Genomic DNA, 13088 nt, shown 5'->3' with positions numbered 1-13088 from the left:
ATGATTTCTAAGTGTTCATGTGAAAGGAAGAGTCACACATCTCTCACTTTAAATCAAAAGATAGAAATGATTAAGCTTAGTGAGGAAGCCATGTTGAAAGCTGACATAGGCCTAAAGCTAGGCCTCTTGCTCCAGTTAGCCAAGTTGTGAATGCAGAGGCAAGGTTCCTGAAGAAAATTGAAAGTGCTACTCCAGGGAACACATGAATGATAAGAAAGTGAAAGAGCCTTATTGCTGATATGGAGAAATTTTTAGTGGTCTGGTTAGAAGATGAAACCAACTACAACATTCTCTTAAGCCAAAACCTAACCCACAGCAAGGCCCTAACTCTCCTCAATTCTGTGAAGGCTGAGAAAGGTAGGGGAGCTACAGAAGAAAAGTTGGAAGCTACCAGGGGGTAGTTCATGAGGTTTAAGAAAATAAGCCATCTCCATAATACAGAAGTGTAAGAGGAAGCAGCAAGTTTCGACACAGAAGTTACAGAGAGTTATCCAGAAGATCTAGCTAACATAACTGATGAAGGTTGCTACAGTCAACAACCGGTTTTTGATGTAGAAGACATAGCTTTTCATTGGAAGAAGATGCCATCTAGAACTTCCATAGCTAGAGAGGAGACATCAATGCCTGGCTTCATAGGAGGGGCTGACTCTCTTATGAGGGGCTAATCCAGCTGGTAAATTTTAGTTGAAGCCAATGCTCATTGACCATTCTTAAAATGCTAGGGTTCTTAAGAACTACACGAAACCTACTCTGCCTGGGCTTTATAAAGAGAACAAAGAAACCCAGAAGATAGCACATCTGTTTACAGAATAGTTTACTGAATATTTCAAGCCCATTATTGAGAACCATTGCTCCAGAAAAAAAGTTTTCTTCCAAAATCGGACTGCTCATTGACAATGCACCTAGTGACCCGGGAGCAGTGACGGGGATGCACAGGAGATTAATGCCATTTCATGCCTGCTAACACAGTATCCATGCTGCAGCCCATGAATCAAGGAGTAATTTCAGATTTCAAGTCTTATTTAAGAGACATATTTTGTAAGGCTGTAGCTGCCGTAGATACTGATTCCTGTGATGGAGCTGGGCTAAGTAAATTAAGAACCTTCTGGAAAAGATTTGCCATTCAAGATGCCATTATGTGGTCTTGTGTGTCATTGGAGGAGGTCAAAAAACATTTTTAATTTTTTGTTTTTTTGTAAATATTTTTGGAGACAGGGTATCACTCTGTCACCAGGCTGCAGTGAAGTGGCACAATCATAGCTCACTGCAGCCTCAAACTCCTGACTCCTGGCCTCAAATAATCTCATCTCAGTTCCCCAAGTAGCTGGGCCTACAGGCATGCATCCAAAATAGTCACATTAATGGGGATTTGGAAGAAGTTGATTCCAGCCATCATGGATGACTTTGAGAGGGTCAGGACTTTGGTGGAGGAAGTCAATGCAGAGGTGGTGGGAATAGCAAGAGAACTCGAATTGGAAGTGGAGCCTGAAGATATAACTGAAGTGCTGCAATCTCATGATAAAACTTCAACAAATGAGGAGTTGCTTCTTATGGATGAGCAACAAAAGTGGTTTATTGAAATGGAATCTACTCCTGTTGAAGATGCCGTGAACATTCCTGAAACAACAACGAAGGATTTAGAATATTACCTAAGCCTAGTTGACACAGCGGCGGCAGGATTTGAGAGGACTGACTCTCATTTCGAAAGAGGTTCTACCATGGGTAAAATGCTATTAAACAGCAACACAAGCTACAGAGAAATCTTTTGTGAAAGCAAGAGTCAATCAACGCAGCAAATATCACTATTGTCTTATTTTCATAAATAGCCACAGCCACTCCAATCTTCAGCAACCACCACCTTGCTAAGTTAGCAGCCATCAACATTGAGGCAAGACTCTTCACCAGCAAAAAGATTATGACTTGCTAAAGGCTTGGATAATTGTTAGCAATTTTTTAGCAATAAAGTATTTTTATTTTTATTTATTTATTTTTTGAGACGGAGTCCCACTCTGTCACCCAGGCTAGAGTGCAGTGGCGTAATCTCAGCTTACTGCAACCTCTGCCTCACAGGTTCAAGCAATTCTCTTGCCTGAGGCTCTTGAGGAGCTGGGATTACAGGCACCCGCCACCACACCCTACTAATTTTTGTATTTTTAGTAGACATGGGGTTTCGCCATGTTGGTCAGGCTGGTCTCGAACTCCTGACCTCAAGTGACCCACCCGCCTTGGCCTCCCGAAGTGCTGGGATTACAGGCATGAGCCACCACACCCAGCCTGAAGTATTTTTAAATTAAGATGATAAGCACATCTTTTTTTAGACGAGTGCTATTGAACACTTAATAGACTTTAGTATAAAGATAACCTTTTTTTTTTTTTTTGGAGACGAAGTCTCACTCTGTCCTACAGGCTAGAGTGCAGTGGTGCAATCTCAGCTCACTGCAAGCTCCGCCTCCTGGGTTCACGGCATTCTCCTGCCTCAGCCTCCCGAGTAGCTGGGACTACAGGTCCTGCCACCACACCTGGCCAGGATGGTCTCGATCTCCTGACCTCGTGATCTGCCCACCTTGGCCTCCCAAAGATAACTTTTATGTGCACTAGGAAACCAAAATATTCAGGGGATTTGCTTTATTGCAATACTTGCTTTATTTATTTATTTTTATTTTTTATTTTTAGATGGAGTCTTACTCTGTCACGCAGACTGGAGTGCAGTGGTGTCATCTTGGCTCATTGCAACCTCTACTTCCCAGGTTCAAGGGATTCTCCTGCCTTAGCATTCCAAGTAACTGGGATTACAGGCGCCCACCACTGTGCCCGGCTGATTTTTGTATTTTTTTTTTTTTTTTTTCTTTTATTTTTTTTTTTTGAGCGGGATACGTCTACGCGCTGTCGCCCAGGCTGCGCAGTCTGGAGTGCCAGTGGCCGCCAGATCTCAGCTCACTGCAAGCTCGCCTCCCGGGTTCCCGCCTTCTCCTGCCTCAGCCTCCCGAGATAGCTGGGACTACAGGCGCCTGGCCCACCCGCGCCCGGCTAGTTTTTTGCTTTTTTTTTAGTAGAGCGAGGTTTCACCGTATTGCCAGGATGGTCTCCGATCTCCTGCACCTCGTGATCCGCCCGTCTCGCCTCCCAAAGTGCTGGGAATTACAGGCTCTTGAGCCACCGCACCCGGCCCTGATTTTGTATTTTAGTAGAGACAGGGTTGCACCATTTTGGCCAGGCTGGCCTCGAACTCCTGACCTCAAATGATCTGCCCACCTCAGCCTCCCAGAGTGCTGGGATTACAGGTGTGAGCCACCGTGCCCAGCCTATACTTGCTTTATTGCAGTGGTCTGGAACTGAACCTGCAATATCTCCAAGGTATGTCTGTACATAACATCAGAAAGTTGTATGGGACATTTAATGATTCTACATGGGAGAGAAGGTGATAGGAAGTAAACTGCCAGTGGAGGGCGAATGGAGGTACTGGGTTCAGGTAAGCACTTGTGTGGCATTTCACGTCCCCCAACAGTGGAATGTCTGGCTTATTCCTCTGACCTTTACGAACAAGGCATTCCTATGTCCTTAGACGTTCTTTAGTATGACTTCTACAACAACCTGGGCATCCTATGGAAGGGCTTCACCAGAGCAGGTGAGTGACCTTATGTATGATAACCAACAGTGCTATGAATTTGGGCTCAACAGACTTTCTTGAGATCTTTGAGAACTTGCCCTTGCCTGCCATTGTGCCACATGCTATGAATCTTCTGCCTTCGAATAGCTTAAAATATATTTGGGGAGATAAGTCAGAAAGACATAAAAACAATTCCTAACACTATAAGGCACCACTGAAGCTTCAAAGAATCCATTCAGATACAAAGTCACCAGGGAAAGAGAGCATTTAAGAATGGTAGGATTTAGAAAGGAATGTGGTTCGGGACTCCTGGAGTGGGTGTGCTGTGAGCAAAAGAAGACAATAATCTTGATGATCTTGGCTTCTCAGGAAACAGAGATCATGGGACACTGGCTGGAGGGCAGCTTCATAGAATCACCCCGCCCTTCTGATGAAAGAAGCAGATGAAGACCTAAGATTATTGTTGGCTTCCTCTTTTGCCATTCATAAAACAATATACATGTTCGAATAGAAGGTTTGCAAACAATGATCGGGACTGTTGGCCAGATGTACCGTACAGGGGTGGGAGAAAACAGCAATCCCTCCTAGCCCCATGCAGGGAATGTATTATTTTATGCCAAGTAGAGCCCCCAAAATAGTGTAAAAAGCCAAGATCTCTGCTGTTGGTGTGATGAATTTCCCAGGCAGGGGAGAGCAGAGGGGCTCTTTCCTTCTCTCTAAAACAAAAGAGAATGGTTCGGCCCCAAGCAGTAGCAAGCAGGGGATAAATATTTATTGGCAATTTAAGGAAACAAGGGATGATGTTGCTCTGTCCCACCCAATGGAGTTGCTTCTCTTAACTTGATGTTCTCTCAGTACTTTGAACACAGTTTCTACCTCCCTATGAGGCACTTGTGTCTCTGACATCTTGGGATTTTTATTCTCATTCTTTTGGATACGGGTGTCTCACCACCATATGATTATAAGTACCCTAGAGGCAGGATCTACTTCCTCTTCCCCTTCAAGTGCCCCTGAGGCTCAGGATACTGCCATGCAATGAGCAAGTGTACAGTTCATGTGCCTGTATAGTTAATCAAATGAATCTGGACAGAGCTGCTTTCTCTGCAGCTTTTACTAGCCAGACCGCCACGTGTAGGCTAACTGGGAACAGGCTGAGATAACCAAGTGTCCCACAGGAACTCTGGAAGAAGAGGCCACTGATAACCTGGCCCTGCTGTGTTGTTCCGTGTCGATGACTCTGAGAGCACAACAGATTTCTCCTATCTCACTATAGAAATTCCACGGTGCCAGAGAGGAGGCCTTGGCTTGAGCCAGAGCTAGCTTTGTAAAAAGTATATAGTGGGACACAGAGGATATTTTGTTAAAAAAGAGAATACCATAGAAGGGGCAGAACTAAGCAAAAACGCTACCCCTTCACTATAAAGAACATTTTTCTAATCCATCATTTGAATGCAAAAGCTACAAATAGTTTGTTGAGTATATCTACAAAGCCCAAAGGTAGGGGCTGGCACAGGAAACTGCTGAAAGCTTGAAGTTTAACTTTGAAGAATGAGTAGGATTGGATTTCCAGGCCTGGCAATGTGAGCAACTAAGAAGGTTTCCACAAAAATGTTTTTAAATGCACAGATGAGCTCTCAAGAAAGAAAATTACATTTGTTTCCAAAAATGCAGAGAGAAGTTTAAAACAAAGAGCCCAGAAAAAACATGAGTGACATTGTAACTTCTGTAGGGCAGAGGATGGAAGAATGAGCATTATAAAACATGTGACCTGGGGTGGTGCTTCTCAAACTGTAATGTACACAGGAATCATCTGTGAATCTTGCTAAGATAAAAATTCTGATTCTGCAGTGGGGACTAAGAGTCTGTATTTCCGACAGCCCACAACATGCTGCTTCTGTGGCTGCTGGTTCAGGGACCACACTAGGGATCTAGGTAGCATTGCGTCTTAAAGCCAACATTGAGACTACATGTTAACCTCAGCAAGATTTTGAGCCTGATAAAACCATGGAGCTGGCAACTGAAATTCCTGCATTAAGCTGGAACCCTGCTAGAGCTGCCTCCTTGGTTATAAGATCAACTAGAAAAATCTACCCATCAGTACCAAGGTATTACAAGGAAGTTTTTTCTGTTTCTGGGTGGAGAAATAAAGTCTCTCTTGAAAAACGGGAACTCTAGGCCTATCCCTTGCAACGGATGAAGGATTCACATTTATTCATTTGGCATAGGAACCTGTAAGTTCAGGAACTAACATAAGAAAACAAACAAACAGGCCGGGCGCGGTGGCTGAAGCCTGTAATCCCAGCACTTTGGGAGGCCGAGACGGGCGGATCACGAGGTCAGGAGATCGAGACCATCCTGGCTAACACGGTGAAACCCCGTCTCTACTAAAAAATACAAAATCTAGCCGGGCGAAGTGGCGGGCGCCTGTAGTCCCAGCTAGGCGGGAGGCTGAGGCAGGAGAATGGCGTGAACCTGGGAGGCGGAGCTTGCAGTGAGCTGAGATCCAGCCACTGCACTCCAGCCCGGGAGACAGAGCGAGACTCCGTCTCAAAACAAACAAACAAACAAACAAACAAACAAACGAAACAGGTCTCAGGGCTGGGCCTGGTGGCTCATGTCTGTAATCCCAGCACTTTTTGAGAGGCCAAAGCGGGTTGAGGTCCCAGGAGTTCAAGACTAGACTGGCCAACATGGTGAAACCCTGATTCCAGCTTGATCCTGGCAGGTGGAGGTTGCAGTGAGCCAAGATTGCACCACTGCACTCCATTCTGGGTGACAGAGCAAAACCCTGTCTCAAAAAAACAACAAAAACAAAAACAAACAAAAAAAAACAGGTCTTAGTGAAGTGATACCCGTAGATTGCCTGGCAGAAATAGAGATAATAACATTAGAAGAATATTCTCACCACTCATGCCACAAGAAATTTTTACACACACACAATGTATATTAGAGCACAAATTGAAAATTACAAAATACATAAGGCAACGATTCACCATTCATTCACCAAGAATGAGCAGACAAAATAAACAGGAGAATTAGACTTGATAGAACAGAATGGCAATCAGGAAAAGAATATAAAAGAAAAATGCTTGAAATGATTAAATACATATCTAAAAAAGACAAAACCCCAAGAAGAGAACAAGGCACTAGGAAAGTAGAAAAAAAAAAGATTAAAAAAAGAATTTTAATGAATAAGTCTCATCACTGAGATTAAAATGCAGGGCACAGCGTAACTGCAGATCAGCAAAACTGAGTAGCAGATATGGGAATTGCAAAATAGATCATTGTCATCTGTGATTATAAAATATATGCACAGATTAATTACCCTCTGCAGCCAGAGAGATAAAGAGATAGAAAATATTACAGCATGTTAAGAGAAATGGAAGATGAAGAGTCGACATTCACTGGATTTGAGCTTTGAGAAGATGAATAAGAATTCATACTTGAAGATGTTAGTCCCAGGCAGGACAGAGGAAACCAAATCTATACCAAGAAGCCTTATAGTGAAGCTACGGAACACACACACACACGCGCAATTTAAAAAATCTTAAAAATAGACAAGGGAAAAAGGGAGAGAGAGAGAGAGGAAAAAAACAGAAGGGAGGAGAGAAGGAAGCAGTGAGAGAAAAAGACAGATTACCCAAAGCATAACAATTTGCCTGACAAAAGGTTTCTCAACGGCAGCAATGGACACCAGAAGATGGTGGAATAATATTTCCAACTGCTAGTGGAAAGTAATTTTAATCTAGAAACGTAATTTTAATTTAGAAACGTAATTTTAATCTAGAGGGCTAAACGATGAAATAAGTGTAGAGATGAAACAAAAATATATTCAGATTAAGGCCGGGTGTGGTGGCTCACACCTGTAATCCCAGCATGTTGGGAGGCAAGGTGGGTGGATCACTTGAGGTCAGGTGGGTGGATCACTTGAGGTCAGGTGGGTGGATCACTTGAGGTCAGGAGTTCGAGACCAGCCTGGCCAACATGGTGAAACCCGTCTCTACTAAAAATACAAAACTTAGCTGGGCATGGTGATGGGTGCCTGTAATCCCAGCTACTCGGGAGGCTGAGGCAGGAGAATCGCTTGAGCCCGGGGGCGCAGGTTGCAGTGAGCCGAGATTGTGCTACTACACTCCAGCCTGGGCAACAGAGCAAGGCTCCATCTCTCTCTCTATGTATATATATACAAATTAAGACTAAGATCATATACTATTCACAGCCCCTCAATGAAAAAGAGTATATTTTCTAAAGAAGAAAATTGAACCCAAGTGGAGAGAATAAGATACAAGAAGCACTGGAATCGTAATCAAAAGCAACACAACAATAAATATGCAGAATAAGGGTTGGGGCAGTGGCCCCAGGGATTTGTTTTGCTTTTCCACAGACTTAGGGGCAGGGGATGGTTTGGAGATGAAACGGCTCCACCTCAGATCATCAGGCATTGGATTTTCATAAGCAGTGTGTAGCCTGGATCCCTCGCATGTACAGTTCACAATAAGGCTCAAGCTCCTATGAGAATCAAATGCTGCTGCTGATCTGACAGGAGGCAGAGCTCAGGTAGTAATGCGAGTGACGGGAAGCGGGTGTCAATACAGATGAAGCTTCTGCCTGCTGCTCACCTCCTGCCCTGCGACCCACTTCCTCATAGGCCATGAACCAGTACCAGTCCATGGCCTGGGGCTGGGGGATCCCTGAGTTAGGGGACTTGGAGGGCTTTTCTGGTGAAATAAATAGTTGAATTGCATACACTTTGACCTTCAAGAGACTCTGTACTATCTGAGGCTGGATGTGAGCTTGGCTCTAGCAGAGGGCTCCTTTGGTGACTAAGTGTGAAATAAAGATGTTAAGGTGGATGCTTAATTCTCTGACCCTGCTGCACTTTTTTCTTAGAACTTTTCATTACCTGGCATGGTGCACTGTGTTTTGTTTCTTGACTTTCTCTCCTACCATAATCTAAATTACATGACGAGTTGGACATGATGAGTTGGACATGACGGCGAATGCCTGTAACCCCAGCTACTTGGGAGGCAGAGGTGGGAGGACTGCCTGAGCCCAGGAGTTGGAGGCTGGAGTAAGCAATGATTTTACCACTGCACTCTAGCCTGGGCAACAGAGCAAGACGCTGTCTCTAAGAAATAAATAAATAAATTCTATGAGAAATAAATAAATAAATTCTATGAGGGCAAGGACTTTGTCTATTGTGTTCCCTGGCCTGGCACATAATTAGTGCTTACATATGATTGAACACAAGAAAGGGAAGAAATTGTGCAGGGCTTCAAATGTATGGGGTGCAGACTTCCTTCTATGGGGAACAGGTGGGACGAGACTAAGGAAAGTAACCAGCATTTCTGAGTGTCCGCCAGGTCCTGGGCTATACACACAACACATTATCTTATTCTGCATGGATTGTGGAATAGCTAAAAGCATATATTAGTTATCGAAATGAACTGGACTTCCAATCTGATTTAAAACACAAGCCGAGAATATTTTACTAATCTCAACTCATTGTTTATAGATATTACTATGTATTTCCAAGGGAGATGTGAGCTTTGAGCTTATGTCTAATGCAATATCATGTGTCTAACTGAGGCAGTGGAGATAAGATCCTGCTCTGTGTTCCTGCTAAAGCTTTCACACTCTGGCATGGCCACACTCAACACCACTTAATGATCTAGTCATTCCAGTTTTCTAACACCTGCCTGGATAGACCCCAGGCCGCAAAAACCCTGAAATTCCGGTTCTAACAACAAATCATGGAAAATCAGAAGGCCCTACCTTGAGCTCACAGCCAGCTCCACCTCCTTGAAGATGGGGGCCGCTCATGCTCTGTGTTCTCAATGGCACCAGGAAGATACCCTCCTGGGACCCCTTGAGGTTAACTGTCTGGAGTAGAGATGTCGAAGCCAGAGAGACTCTCAAATTCTGATGCCTCTACCCCACCCACCCCCACCAGCAAACTGCAGCCAGTTTCAGATGTACCCCGACCAGAATAGTTCTTTCCATGAACGGCGTCAGACACTGTGTCCTCATTCAAAGTCCCGATGGCATGAGGGTGACCCTGTGCACACAGGATCAAAGGCAAAGAACAAGAAGTGTTCCGAGTTCTCACCTACAGCCAACATGCGACCTAAGAAGACCTTTTGGAGAACAGGCTGAGCGGCCAGGCAGCCATATAGAAAACTGCTAGCTGTCCATCTGGAGGCTGATGGAACAATCACGACCTGTCCTCATGGAGAAGCATCCAAGGCGTGGCCCATGTCCCTGCCACACCGCGTTGTCTCTTTCTCCAGTGGAGTCTTGGGTGCTCTTCCTTTCTGCCTTTTCTGGTATTTTCAATCTCCACCTTCACCACTTGCTTCTTTCCCCAGGGTTGAAAGAAGCTCACAAATGAACACATAAATAAACCCTTCCTCTTTCCTCCGTACATCTCCTTACTCCATCACCCACTCTCCCTGAATTTGTGCCCAAAACAACCCCTGCTGCTGGTGGCCTCCAACAGCAGCCCAGTCGACTTATCCAAGGGTCCTTTCTTCTTCCTTCGAACATAACTTTAAAGAAGCCTTTTGTCCTAGGTAGCACGCTCTAGAAGTACAAGGAGTACCTCTTAGACTTCTTGTTAACCCTGAACTTTGTCCACAGCAGGTGATCACAATTGCTAGAAGGAAGGGATGGAGAGAAAAAGGGATTGATTCAGAAAATGATGTCAAAGGAGTGAGTCTCTGAACTTGTAGATCTGGAAGAAATTGTAAAGGATCTGATTTCAGACCCAGTGAAGCTGCAAGAACAATGTGGTTTCGAATTCTGCTGTCTCATTATCCTGGGTTGATTCAGCTGGCTGGGCGGGTGCCCTCTTTTCTCTCCAGGAGCTCTAGCTGCCCCTCCAAGCCCCTCTTCTGGCCTGGCATTCCCCAGCCTGCTGCGGAGGTCACAGCAGATCCTGCCGTATTCAGAGAAGCAGGAAATGCGAGCTTGAATCTTATTCCACGTTCTCAAGAGAGTGAGATATTGGCAAGCACCTGTTTTCTTAGCACTGAGAAAAGGGATCAGGGATTGGTGAGTAGAAGACACTAGTTCAGGTAACGAAGGACTTTTGCTCTCATTTTGACAAGATGAAAACCACACCATAATTTATGAACCATGCAGGCAACTTTTAATCACCACGATTACTAGAGACAGGCAAGGGCAGTGTTGATAGGAGTGTGGGGGAGAGCTTCCTGGAGGAGGTGAGGTGGAAGCTTGTCCTGGTGCAATGTGCAGTGTGGGAACAATGTCCAAGAACCATGGTCTGCAGGTCTGTGGCATGGCCTAAAGGCTTTGGAAGGCCCCAGAGGACAAAATCACGTGTCAAAGCTACAGACACTTTGCAGTTCCTTTCAAAGAGCCCACAGGATGGGGATGGAGTCAGCGGGATGGGGATGGAGTCATCCTATTAAACGGAGAAGAGAGGTTTGGAGATATGGAGAGCAGGCTTTTGCACACCAGGGACAAAGCATGAGTGCAGCTTGTGATAAGAACTGATTTCTTCCTGGCCCGGGTCACCCCTGCTTTTGGTGATAGTTTCCATTTAAAAGTGAATTCCTATGAAAGGAGTGCTGGGGCCTGCCCCGCGCCTGTGACCCAGGGTGCAGCAAACACTGAAAAAGGGCTGACATGCACGGATGCCTCTGGCGATAGCAGTGGTTATATTTAGTCCTGAGCTCAAGTTAAACATGGGGCCTCCTGCAATATGTATGAAGAGAGCACCAAGAGCAAACACAAGTGCAGGGCCAGTAAAAATAAAAGAGCAAAGTGCAAGACTCGAAAGAATAAATATGCACAGGCGCTGGCCCCGAGATATGCCAGCTGGGTGGAGCTAGTCACCGTGGACAGGGCCAGGAGAGCCGGTGTCACCAGTGTCACCACAGAGGGGCCCCTTCCCATTGTCAAGTGCTCATAGTGAGCACAATGAATCTTTCAGGGCCTCCTGCCTTTACCATCCACTCTCCAGCTGCGTGCTTAAGAAAAGGCTGTGAAATGATCCCCCTGGGTCCCAGTTTTTTCATCTATAAAATGAGGGGACTGAGCCACAAGAAACCCAAATTCCTCTCCTGCTTTAGGATTTTTCCAACTCACCTTACTAGCTGCCTGGAAAGGCGTGAGGCTGAAAGACACCTCCTTTGTTCTCCAAACACTGTTGACATAGTGACCCAACTGTTAGTTATTTGATCACGTCCTCTAAGGGATCAATTGAGCAAAGAGCCAAAGAACCCACTTTTTTTTTTTTTCTTTTTTCAGGACTAGAGCTGATCTACTTTCAAGTTTAACAGCTCAGCTCCTAAAGGAAAATCTGACTCTCTATGTAGCAGCAATACACTGGGCTGGCAGCCTCTTATGGCACCTTGGAGCATATTAGAAAAAGTTGCTCTCTCCAGGTAGGCAGAGTCCTGAGGGCCCCCAGCTTGGAAATGGGAGCTCAAGGTGCATCTCATCACCTCCTCACCCCAACCCTCCCCACTTACCCCTTGTCCGGCACTTCTGTGGGGCAGAACCTACACAGTCCTACACCTTAATACAGCAGTTGGCTGTAAGTCAAAGTCAGGAAGGTTTATTTTCTTGATGCCTGTTCCTTGCTCACAGGGTCTCTTTTTCACGTCCACTCTATGGCCTGGACTCTTCTGCTTTTTGTTTCATGTACTCTCCTTTCTCTCTGATGTGTCATCTCCCTACATGTAAGCATGAAGTTGGTGCAAAAGTAATTACTTCCAATGGCAAAAGCTGCAATTATTTTTGCACCAACCTAATCATAGCGTGATAACACACAGATTCACAAAACAGGTCATACTTATTCACCACTCTAGGCTGTATCTTCCTGAAAGTCAGGGACACAGTTTATCTGAGCCAAATGCTTGAACCATAGTGGATATTCAGTAAATACTGTTGAATGAATGAAGAACAATCTCCCAGTGGTTCTAAATTGCCTTTGAATCACAGATTTCTTTGAAATCCGATGAAAGCCAGGGTGATATGATTTGGCTCTGTGTCCCCACCCAAATCTCATCTCAAATTGTAATCCCCACGGGGAGGGGCCTCGTGGGAGGTGATTGGATCATGGAGGTGGTTTCCCCCATGCTGTTCTCATGATAGTAAGTGAGTTCTCACGAGATCTGATGGTTTACAAGTGTGGCACTTCCCCTGCATCTTGCCACGTGCCTCGCTTCCCCCTTCTCCTTCTGCCAAAATTGTAAGTTTCCTGAGGCCACCCCAGCCATGTGGAACTGTGAGTCGATTAAACCTCTTTTCTTCATAAACTACCCAGTATCAGGTAGTTCTTTATAACAGTTTGAAAAGGTACTAATACACAGGGATATTTTCTCACAAATGAACATTTACAAACATACCAAATTTTGCACACAGTTTGGGAAGGATCACCAACTCCTAGCAGGAAGGGATTTAGATTTTAAGCCAGGATAAAAAAGGTATGATCCCTTAAAAAAAAAAAAGG

Source organism: Rhinopithecus bieti, unplaced genomic scaffold, assembly GCF_001698545.2.
Source record: "Rhinopithecus bieti isolate Rb0 unplaced genomic scaffold, ASM169854v2 scaffold_25360, whole genome shotgun sequence".
NCBI classification, from domain to species: domain Eukaryota; kingdom Metazoa; phylum Chordata; class Mammalia; order Primates; family Cercopithecidae; genus Rhinopithecus; species Rhinopithecus bieti.
The sequence above is the reverse complement of the archived record's forward strand: the minus strand, read 5'-3'. Positions refer to the sequence as shown.